The 12,221-nt window shown below is 42.3% G+C and overlaps 1 protein-coding gene across 1 annotated transcript in view; it reads left to right on the forward strand.

The window, feature by feature from the left end:
- The first annotated feature begins 361 nt into the window (after positions 1-361).
- tmem121ab (transmembrane protein 121Ab) overlaps positions 362-12,221 on the forward strand; it is a 59,395-nt gene continuing 47,535 nt past the window's right edge. Inside the window, exon 1 of the mRNA XM_080289829.1 lies at positions 362-1,045. The gene's annotated coding sequence lies outside the window, so the exon portion shown is untranslated. The remainder of the gene's footprint in view (positions 1,046-12,221) is intronic.

Consider the following 12,221-nt stretch of genomic DNA (forward strand, 5'->3'; position numbering starts at 1 on the left):
TACTTGTAACACTAATTCTTATAATACTGTTATTCAGACACCTGCTGCCATACCTATTCTAATTGAACCCTCCCTCAATTCCCCCCTTTCCGGTGTTGATGTGCTACTAAAATTTCCTGCAGAAAAACTGTAACACTTTTAAATAAAAAGGGGGCAAACACACTAAATGACAGGACAGGAGGGGCCCGAAACAGATGGCTGTTCCCTCTACATAAATAAATTGACCATAAATTCAATTCATTTCTCCCTGGTGTGTGTGTGTGTGTGTGTGTGTGTGTGTGTGTGTGTGTGTGTGTGTGTGTGTGTGTGTGTGTGTGTGTGTGTGTGTGTGTGTGTGTGTAAGAGAGAGAGAGAGAGACTTAGAGAGCTTATAAGCAGGAGGAGACTTTTTCTTTTTGTGCACAGTCGCACTGAATTAAATCAAATTGAACGTTTCTTTATCACATCACGACCAATGAGGCTAATTCCAAATGATTTTCTGTTTAAGAATTGGCAGTAATGTCTATTGTAAGCTATACAATACTGGGATACTGGTTTCCTACTTGTCACTCCAACATATTAGAACTGAACAGTGATTGATAAAGCAAGGAGAATAGGAGAGAGAGAGAGAGAGAGAGAGAGAGAGAGAGAGAGAGAGAGAGAGAGAGAGAGAGGTGGTTAAGCCTATCCGGAGGAAGAAGCAACTAGCCAAGAAGCCTCAGCAGTTACACTTGCCAAAACGGTTCCATTTAGCCAGCAGGCTACACTTGCAGCATTCACCGTTTAAATGTGAATGAACAATTTTGCATACGTGTTCGAGCCACAGTCGCTCCGCGTCTCTTCCTGTCTGCGCTGTGCTGGAGAGGCAGCTGGGAATAGGATTTTCTTTAACATAACTTAACGGCGGCAGCAGTTGTTGGACCGGCGTTTTTCTTTTTTCTTTTTTCCCCGGCGCCTCCTCGCAGCGGATTTACAAAGCCTCTCCGGAACCCGCAATGAAATTCAGCACCCTGGACAGAGACTAAGCGTTTCAGCACCCGGGGCAGCGATTCACCGTCCAGTGGAGGTAAGCCAGCAGGAGTTAGCAGAAGCCCTTCTGCCTTGTATCTTCACGGTGGTGACGGGAAAGAGCAGGTTAAAAGGAGACCAAATGACTCCTGAACGTGCTATCACTTGTCTCAGCGCTGCTTCGGAGCGGGATGTGCGCACATGCCAGACATTGAAACGGTGATGCTGAGAGGTTGAAATCACAGAAAGCACAGTTTCCTCGCTAGTAAGTTTAAAAAAGATTGGTAGGTGTAAAGCTTTCCCAGTTCTGCCACTTTCCCTCGTTCTTGTTCAGACTCTTTTTGGGGGGCTTATTTTAAAGGAATCGCTCCTTTAAAGGAATTCGTGCTGTGTGTGTGTGTGTGTGTGTGTGTGTGTGTGTGTGTGTGTGTGTGTGTGTGTGTGTGTGTGTGTGTGTGCGGGGGGGGGGGGGGGGGCTAAAGTAATTGCCAAGCATTACTTGTTTCTACAGCTATTTGAATGATTAGATTTGTCGCCATGCTTCGATAAGCAGGGGGCTTCCGTCCCCCCCTCACCCCCTCACCCCCGCCGGTTTCCATTTAAGGCAGCTGTTTATTTTGAAGAGTCAGCGCGTGCCCGGGCGGCAGCGGCTCGTGCCTCCGGTCTGCGCGGAAAATCAGTCCATCCGTGTTCAGAGGCCCCCAACAGCCTCCGTACCCAACACACACACACACACATAGACGTTCACACCGCCCCCACAGCACGCGACTGTTAATCCTTACGACCCCTGTGCTTTCCCACCTCATCGATATTTGAGCCTTTCTATTTGGTAATGGGCACAAGAAAGAAAGGTGCTCCTCCCTTTTAGCACACACGCATTTACTTCAATATTTCTTTCTTTTTCGGAGAGAACAAGCCTCGGTTTCAATTTCTCGCCTCATTTCTGAGTTTTTAAAGCCACCAGCCGTGGCTTTAACCAGATGACTCCAAAGGTTAATCTTGCAGGTGTAACCACTGTGAAGCTTCAGATGATTAAAGTGTGTGTTAGGCCGTATAGTTATAGGTGTGTGATAACCAGTTCCTTTAGCTACCAGTCAGAACTATAGTTTGGTAATTATTGGAGTGTATATAGGAGGACAAAATCAGTCCACGAGCTCAAACTGTAAACCTTTGAAGTTTGAATACATGCTGTTTTCCTGTTATTGTATGTCATGTAACAGTAAGATGTTATTTGGGGGGTGGACTGTGTGTGGAGCTGAGACTAAAAGGCCTTTTTCATAAACTTTCTTACGCCTCATAGATTAAAACAATGAGCATATTAATCATTAACCCACTCATGAATAAAACCCACAGGCCTTGTGTCAAGTGATAGCAAATATTGTCACATTAAAGGTTTTCTCTTTTTTTTTAATACCCATTTAATCTAAGCAGCACATTAGCCATTGCTGGGATTAACCACGTGACCTTTTAGTTTCCAGACTGGTGCTTAAACTTGATGTGACCACCCAGCTTGTTCACTCCATGCATTGCTTGATCTGTCGGCTGCAGCTCTTTTGCACGAAGAAATTAGCTTTCAAAATGTGAAAGAAGAAAAATGCCAGTGTCAGGGCTGCTTTGAATAAGAGGTGACCCCTGTGGTTTTTGGTGGCTTTTTTTTTTTCTTTTTTTTTTTGCCTGCGGCACTCCAACAGGCTCTGATAGCCCTTCAGACACACTCTCACACACATGCATACGCTCTAACTGTGTGTAAACTCACAGTGATGTAAGCCTCAGTTTTTAAAGCCTTGATTTTAATGATGTTCATTAGGATTTTGATTACACTGAATGTGTGATAACTCTCGGCACTGCGTTAAGTGTGTCTGATATGTCGGCTCAGACTCTGAGTGACAAGAATTAAGTGGGAGGAAGCAAGAAGTGTGAATCACAGCGGAGATGTTGCCACGGGGCTCCACTCCTGTGTCCTTGAAAGAAAGAAAGCATATATTGATATGCCAGTGTTGCCTCTGGGTTATTAAGCTCTGGGCACCACTGTATAGAAATTGCTGCTCTATATCATTGGGATGAACTAAATGCAAATTAATCTTTCATGCTCAATTTATTATCCAATAAACAGACCATGAATTTGAATTTTAATAGTGGCCCTACAGAGGGCACACCCCAGAATTGCCTTTTACCTCTCTGTAAACTGCATTTATTTTGTGAAAATTGCAGTGGCTGCAGTGAACATGAGATGCTCTGAGTTCAGGGCAGTTGTCCTGAGGCATTTCATTTTCTTGTACCATGAAAGCAGTGCCAGTTTAACATTCATTTCCCACCTAGAGGGTTACTTCTCAACTGGGGTTGTTCACACTGTCTCAAACCATGCCTCATTGAGAAACATGGCACGGCACAACCACAGCCTTAGGGTCAGCAGTTGGGAGTTCACACTGGCATCCACAACACAGCTTGTTGATGGGCTTTGCTTTCGATTTTTCTTCTTTTTTTCTTTTTTTGCATTACATAGATTGCAGAACCGCGTTGCTTTTCATGAGTATGCATTTTACATGCTCATTGCACAGTGGATCATGTTTCTGCATGCCCGGAATTCCATTTGTGGAGTCTCTTAAAATTCAGGCCTTTGCTAGAAATGCAATTAGATCCCATATTGCTATAAATACACGATGGGCCGATCTGAAGGCCACCGAACAGGCAGAGGCAGTGAACACCCACTCACCCTCCTCACTCCACATCACTCCCCCTTCCTAATCGAAATCCTCTCCCCCTCACCCCGCCACATGGTGAGTTGTGGGCAATTTGAATGGTCAGCAGAAGACAGTCAGGAAGCAATGGCTGTCACACAGAATACTGGGCCACAGTGAGCCTCATCAGTATAAAATCTACATGTCCGCAGAAGTGTGGTTATTCCCTCCTAGGTGTGTTTCTTTTGGTCCTGTTGCAGAGATAGAAACTGGATTCATGAGAGTGCTCTGTCTTTCCTGTGCTAGGCTCTACTGGGCAAAGCGTGCTACGCTAAACTGTGTGGTTCTGTGTTGTGCCTTGCTTTGCTGTGCTCAGTGTCGTTAGCCGAAACACAGCTGCTATTGCATCTGATGCAGTGAGCACACAGCTCGTCTCACCGGTTCCCTGCCACTGGTTTTGCACTCATGTATTGCTATGCTTCGGAGGGCTATAATCTCACTGACATAATGGCACCCACTCCAATCAATAGCCAAATGGCACAGTGAATCGATAGCTACAATACTGTACAATAACGTGGCCTGGGAGAGACAGAGGAGAAAAGCAGCATGCAGCCATCGTGTTTAACTCTGAAAAACCCTTTGAATATATACTCCTTAATTATGGATCAAAAATACCAGCCTTGTTAACGATCCATGCATTATGGATTGCTGCATGACCTACGCTAATATAAGCACAGCAGTTGGAAAAATACTGGCACCACTTTCCAGGCTTGCTTTCCTCACTCTCTAATCACCACATCCCACACACAAACAGCACAAAACTGGAGCCTGAACTACTGTAAAATATAGAAGTTTGCATAGTGCACAGAGGAAAGTCCTGAGTAAATATTCATCATTTGTCGTACTTGGAAGCTTTTTTTTTTTTTTTTTCAGATTTTCTTGAAAACACAAACCAGTGGGTGTCAATATTAGGCAAGGGGAAAGCATTCACACATTTAGCCTTTTCAATTAACAGTTGTTGGTTTTCCCTGAGGACCCAGAAAATTCATTTGGTTTTTAAGTATTAGTCAAGCTTTTATCTAAACCTAGCTTAAAGAACTGTGCGATGGGGGGGAGTATGGAGTATATTCAGAGGTTTATCTGATAGAATCCAGCAACCCTAAATGGCACTTTCTCTGTTAGAGGGCAATTTGGCAATCTGCTCAGCATCTCATAAAGCAGCTACACTGGACGTTTATAAATCAAAGACTTCAAATCTCAGAGTGTGGCTAGAGGAGAAAACAAATGTACCCATGTGAATTTTTAAACAATCACTCCAAGCTTTGTTGTGGTAGCATAAAATTCCACCTGCACCATCCGTATTAGAGATGGACCGATCCGATATTACGTATCGGTATCGGTCCGATACTGACCTAAATTACTGGATCGGATATCGGAGAAAAGTAAAAAATGTAATCCGATCCATTAAATATCACGAAAGCACCTCGCAAAACTTGCAACACGCCGTAACTCACCTCAGAACGTTAGCAGTCGGAGCAGTATGCATCACGTGATAGAGCAGCTGTGGCATGCGGGACCTGTCGGTGGTCTGGATAGCATGTGGAGCTTCGCTAGCAACCTGGCATTTCATCTCCGACAAAGTTATCCCCGAGAGAAGTAAAGCAAGTGTGTAAGTCCATCTCTGAATGTTTGTAAAGCATTCCTGCGTTAAGCTTAACAAGCGACTGCCTCTCGCTCTCCGGCTGCTACTTCAATCGTGAAACTGCTTAAATGATCAGCTGATCGGCTTTTCTGTCGCGAGTCCGTGTCTCTAGTTTGCTTTTGGCCCACGTTGCACCAGAAAGAGGAAACCAGCGGCTGAACAACAGCAGAACGTTTAAGCTTGATAAGCTGTTGTTAGAATGTATTTATTATTACTTTCTACTCCAGGATCTTTTTCTACGTAGCTGACGCTGGTAACTGTGCAGGGGCGGATCTAGCAAAGTTTAGCCAGGGGGGCCGATAGGGCATTAACAGGGAAAAGGGGGCACAAAGACATACTTTTCTTTCTTATTCTCATTTAAAATGTCGAGCTTTTAATAAATAATTATCTGACACCCAAAGTTTTAATTTGATGTAAAATGAATAGAAGTCAATTACTGTATATAGTGACTATTAAGTCTAATATATACCCTAGTAAGCTATAGTACTTTTTACTTTGGGAAGGTACCATCTGTGCAGTCTGCAATTTTGTTGAAGAAAGATGTTGAATCTATTTAATATTTCTTGAAAAATAATTGATTTCTGTGCATTTTTTTTCACACTGCATCAAATTAAGGTTGATTACGTCGATTAAGCATCATGAGGTGGCGCGTGAGGGGTGGTTCCCTATTTTTTATTTATTTATGTTTGTTGTTGCTGGGAGTTGGAACCCTATTAGTTAGGTTGCTTAATATTTACGCTAAGTACTCTTTAAAATACTAGAATAGGGAGGATGGTGTAGGTCTAAGTTTATTAGATTGATCAGTATTGCTGAACTATGAAATATTTTTTTTGTATACAGGTATAACAGAATAGCTTTAGTGTAGTTGTTGTTTTAAACTTGAGTATGAACTTGCAGACTTGCAAAATGCAGCAAGATATTTTAAAAAACAGTTTTGTTGATTAAAAAACACTATATCGGATTCATATCGGTATCGGCAGATATCCAAATTTATGATATCGGTATCGGTATCGGACATAAAAAAGTGGTATCGTGCCATCTCTAATCCGTATGGTGGTTAAAGATTTTATTTTAGTTTTTTTTTTATCTCTGCTTTGACTGTGGATGTTTTTTTTGCTCGCAGCTCACTAATTTGCTCCAGTGGAGGATTGTTGACCAAAAAAAACATAAAGGGACCTGTAGCAGGAGCAGAATGCAAATCTGCCTCTTGTCCTGCGTATATGCAGAAATGTTTGACATGTCATTACCACAAATGTCACCATGTAACTAGCAGCTAGTGCTGTTCCCCTCACACAACGGCATGCACAGCACACCTACATTTTTTAATGCCACCCATATACCCACCCACGCCCCGCATATACACATGCTTGCGCACTGAATGCTTTAAAGAGAGTGTGATTGTGCGGGTACATAGAAGTGAAATATTGGAGCCATTGCAGCCCTCCAGGCATGCAGTTATCAGGGATATAGAACTGATGGGAAATCAATCAGCTCAAGTGGAGTGGCCTGGCCTGTGCTGAAGAGAATCTTGTCTTTTTTTAGGTGCATGCCTTGATGTCTGCAGCTTACGTTCTAACCACGGGTAGATGTAGAGAGATTTGTTCTAATATATGGTTAAGTATGGTCAACAGTGGTTAGAAAGGGCCAAGAACAGATTGTGGTTTGGGTAATAATGTGTATATGTGAAGCTTAAATAATTATTGGTCTTTCGCAGAAACAGGGGTGGAGGTACTAATGTTGTTTACTGCTACAAGACCTCAGGGGAGCAGAGTGGATGTTGGGGGCATGTCTGTTTTTTTAGAAGACAAACTGCAGTTTGCATCCCATTTCCTAATGTTGCTGTGTTTTACAAATAACGCAGTCGTTGTGCCAGGCTTTGTAGAAAAGTCTATGTATACGTTCTAAACGTATACTTCATATTTTATTTAACCTGTAAACTACTCTATTTAAATTTCATTTTCTGGCGCCTCAGGATGGAATAAGAGTGAGGGGTTTGTTTTTCTTTGGAGAAAAAAATGAATAGGGAAACACTCATTTCTTCAGACCTTGGTATGTGCTTAAAGACATTTCTAAAACCTGTGCGTATTTTGCGTGCATAAGTTAAAATATAATCTTTCATGACTTCAGGGGGCACAAAGAATATGAAAAAGTAGTTTGGTTTAAATTTATTATGTCCAGATATCCTTGTAACCAGCCTAAAAGTAGTGTTCCTTTATCCATGAGCCTGATGAAGAACTGAGTGAAATGCAGTGCTTTTGCTCTGAGTCCTTGATTATCGTTTTACAGACTGAGTGCGCAGTATCTACCGCAAACACTCATGGCTAGTTTATTATGAATATGTTCTGGTCTTGAAATGAACTATTGTGCATAAATACAGCGGGGCAAATAAGTATTTAGTCAGCCACCGATTGTGCAAGTTCCCCCACTTAAAATGATGACAGAGGTCAGTAATTTGCACCAGAGGTACACTTCAACTGTGAGAGACAGAATGTGAAAAAAAAATCCATGAATCCACATGGTAGGATTTGTAAAGAATTTATTCGTAAATCAGGGTGGCAAATAAGTATTTGGTCAATAACAAAAATACAACTCAATACTTTGTAACATAACCTTTGTTGGCAATAACAGAGGTCAAACGTTTACTATAGGTCTTTACCAGGTTTGCACACACAGTAGCTGGTATTTTGGCCCATTCCTCCATGCAGATCTTCTCGAGAGCAGTGATGTTTTGGGGCTGTCGCCGAGCAACACGGACTTTCAACTCCCGCCACAGATTTTCTATGGGGTTGAGGTCTGGAGACTGGCTAGGCCACTCCAGGACTTTCAAATGCTTCTTACGGAGCCACTCCTTTGTTGCCCAGGCGGTGTGTTTTGGATCATTGTCATGTTGGAAGACCCAGCCTCGTTTCATCTTCAAAGTTCTCACTGATGGAAGGAGGTTTTGGCTCAAAATCTCACGATACATGGCCCCATTCATTCTGTCCTTAACACGGATCAGTCGTCCTGTCCCCTTGGCAGAAAAACAGCCCCATAGCATGATGTTTCCACCCCCATGCTTCACAGTAGGTATGGTGTTCTTGGGATGCAACTCAGTATTCTTCTTCCTCCAAACACGACGAGTTGAGTTTATACCAAAAAGTTCTACTTTGGTTTCATCTGACCACATGACATTCTCCCAATCCTCTGCTGTATCATCCATGTGCTCTCTGGCAAACTTCAGACGGGCCTGGACATGCACTGGCTTCAGCAGCGGAACACGTCTGGCACTGCGGGATTTGATTCCCTGCCGTTGTAGTGTGTTACTGATGGTGACCTTTGTTACTTTGGTCCCAGCTCTCTGCAGGTCATTCACCAGGTCCCCCCGTGTGGTTCTGGGATCTTTGCTCACCGTTCTCATGATCATTTTGACCCCACGGGATGAGATCTTACGTGGAGCCCCAGATCGAGGGAGATTATCAGTGGTCTTGTATGTCTTCCATTTTCTGATGATTGCTCCCACAGTTGATTTTTTCACACCAAGCTGCTTGCCTATTGTAGATTCACTCTTCCCAGTCTGGTGCAGGTCTACAATACTTTTCCTGGTGTCCTTCGAAAGCTCTTTGGTCTTGGCCATGGCAGAGTTTGGAGTCTGACTGTTTGAGGCTGTGGACAGGTGTCTTTTATACAGATGATGAGTTCAAACAGGTGCCATTCATACAGGTGACGAGTGGGGGACAGAAAAGCTTCTTACAGAAGACGTTACAGGTCTGTGAGAGCCAGAGATTTTCCTTGTTTGAGGTGACCAAATACTTATTTTCCACCCTAATTTACGAATAAATTCTTTACAAATCCTACCATGTGGATTCATGGATTTTTTTTTCACATTCTGTCTCTCACAGTTGAAGTGTACCTCTGGTGCAAATTACTGACCTCTGTCATCATTTTAAGTGGGGGAACTTGCACAATCGGTGGCTGACTAAATACTTTTTTGCCCCACTGTACATGTTTTGCCCTCTTTTTAAGATTCTTTTCCTCTATATAAATATCTATCTCTAACCTTACCTATCCTACAGCCATATTTACTTGCCGCAATATGAGGGGAGTGTTGCAGAATGAAACTCAGAAGATCTGTTACATCTCTGTGTCAACCTCATTTCTAATTCATGCATGTTATTGTTGCTCTGCAGCTGCATATATGTTCTCTGAGGTGCACAGGCCAAACCTGAATCACATACAAAAATGAAGAGAACAAGGTAATGTGCTGTAGCTAGAGGCTCTAGAGGATTTAAGTGTCCATAAACATTAATATGCTATATTATCCCACTGAGACTGTTTCCTTTATGGTGATTTTAAGTAGGAGAGTAAACCCATTTTCACATTTTCATGCAGACTTCTCAATGGCTTTATCTTGTGAGGAGGTAGAGACAGGAAGTGCACGTCTGTATGCGTGTTCCATTTTTACATTTTTCAGGGCACTTATAGGAAACAGCTTACAACATGCACAACCTCGCTCGTTTAAATGCTCGGACTGTCAGCAAAACAAGGATTCACATTAATCTGTCAGCATGTTTGGCTGTGAATGCATTTGGCCACATACACACGTCCATGGATAACGAGGGTGTCACAGCAATGCTGCAGTTTCTGCTGTGTAATACTATTAAAAGGGAAATAAACAGCAATATTCCATGTTTGTCCACATTTTGAATGTGTTTCACATTTCCATCTTATTATATTATTACTGCGAGTATGCACACTGGATAAGATGCTTTCTGTGTATATTTCTTTACATGTGTGCACGTGTGTATTTTCTAGATGAGTTGAGTTCTTCTAATTTGTGAATGCGCGGTATGTGAGTACTGTATGTCTGGATTAGTCTTAAGTGTGTGTTTTGCAGTGTGCGTGTGTGTTTTTAAATGCGTGTTGGTTTATGCCTCTGTGTGACAGTAGATGTTTGCATTTGTGAGCAAAGAGGAGTCTACGAGTGACAGCGAAGTGTCAGCGGGGATATGATTTCAAGAACCATGAATCACTTTGTGCTGCTTTTAATTTAGCATTACTGAAGGCAGGAAAGGTTTTAGTAGAGAAGAGAGAAGGCATTATGGCATTTCTCACATTTTGGAGTTCTGTTATTACACTAGTGAGGGATACAGATGGGTGATGAATGCAAAGAACAGGAATGAGAAAAATAGCAGATGCTTCCATTTAAGATTAAGAGTTGGTAAATAATGTGTAGAGTGTGAATCAGTAGAATCAGTAAGGCATCACTTTTTATTAGCTAAAAAGCAAACCTGGAGCTACGTGAAACAGAAGCTGCCCGGTAGTTCAAACAGCCAAGTTGATCCTCCTTCACACCCACATGACATACTCCCCTAACAGCAGCGTATATCCAATGCGCCCTTTCAATCATGGCGGTGTACTTAAGCTGTCAGTGATCTGCTCACTATTTGCTGCCACACTGCTCACCTGAAACCTATGCTATCATTCTGTGCATGAAGCATTTAAAAGCCCCTATAATCTATTCCACAAGCTTGGCTAACTGAAATGGTTTTCACTCAAGCTGCAACCTCCAGGGCTGAAAAATGAATCCAAAACGCTCAAGTGCCAAAAAGTGCAGTTCCTGATGAGGCCACTTGAGGAATCCCTATAGACTTCAGCCATGAAATCAGTCCCTGTAGTTTCTTTCTCCCAGCAAAATAACCAAATCCCATTTGGATTTTGCGAAAGATAAAAATCGCGAGTGTTTTCTCATTGCCTGGCGGTTGTGCCTACACAGCTGTTTGCTGTGCCACGCCTCTACAAATTCAAGTCACCGAACTGGACCTCTGTTCGTTATTGCTCTTTGTGTCAGTGCCTTTTGAAGCAGTTATCTGACAAACATTATGTGCTGCTTCGAAGTAGAGCACATCCAAGAAGTTTCTGCTCTAGTTTCAAACACTGCGATTGTGTTATTATCTTAGTCTGAGCCTCTTATCACTAATCAGCATTTGTTTCTATCTGTGGGATACAACCATACATCCATACGGTTAATGGATGAAGTCTACTTAACAAGTTTGCTAGTGTTTATATTCATCTTGAAATCCAAATTTTGTCAGTTTAGGTTCTGAAAAGCAATGTTCAAAATGTGGCTATGTACATCTTTTATATACAGGCTACACAGGCTGGCTGATATACGCTACATTTGCTGCAGTAGATTTCCACTGACAAACTATATGAAAAAGTATTACGCTGCACCAACTGCAAGATGGTTTATGTCAGCTTTTGCCTCATTTTTTCTCATTTATAGGTTCACACTAAAGTTGACTTTTTTTTCTGTACTTAGCAATAGTATTTTGCATCAGATTGCAAAAGAATGGTGAACATTAATAATAGCTTTTAAGACATTTTTCATTTGGGTTGAAGAGCTGTTAGCAAGTGAGTGACAGATCAGTGTACCAGTATGACAGGGAGGCTTGCCTTGCTGGTTGACTTGTCTGCCATTGCTGGTTAAGAAGCAAAATGAATTGAGATCATCTGGAAAAACAAACAAAAAAAGACTGTCTGAAAATCTGCCAAACACAGCTTGTGGTGTACATCAAGGGCCTCGTTATGTGCGTCTATTTCTGTATTGTGCAAAGAGTCACCCTTTGTGTAGATGTCATCAAGTTGTTTTCAATTATGTGTCACCATATGTCTGTTTGTACAGCTATATGCTGCCCGCTCATTATGGTGTTGTCTAAGTTGGGCAAGGGCTAGAGGTGCACATGAGACAGATTTCACTCCACTGGAGACATAAAAAGATTATCAAAGTAGCCACGGCACATTTTGCTGACAGTCTCCTGCTGTTCTGTTTTTTATTTGCTCCCGGACAAAACCAGTCAGGGTTATATTGGTTAAGG

This window comes from Astatotilapia calliptera, chromosome 15 (assembly GCF_964374335.1).
Source record: "Astatotilapia calliptera chromosome 15, fAstCal68.1, whole genome shotgun sequence".
Taxonomy (NCBI): domain Eukaryota; kingdom Metazoa; phylum Chordata; class Actinopteri; order Cichliformes; family Cichlidae; genus Astatotilapia; species Astatotilapia calliptera.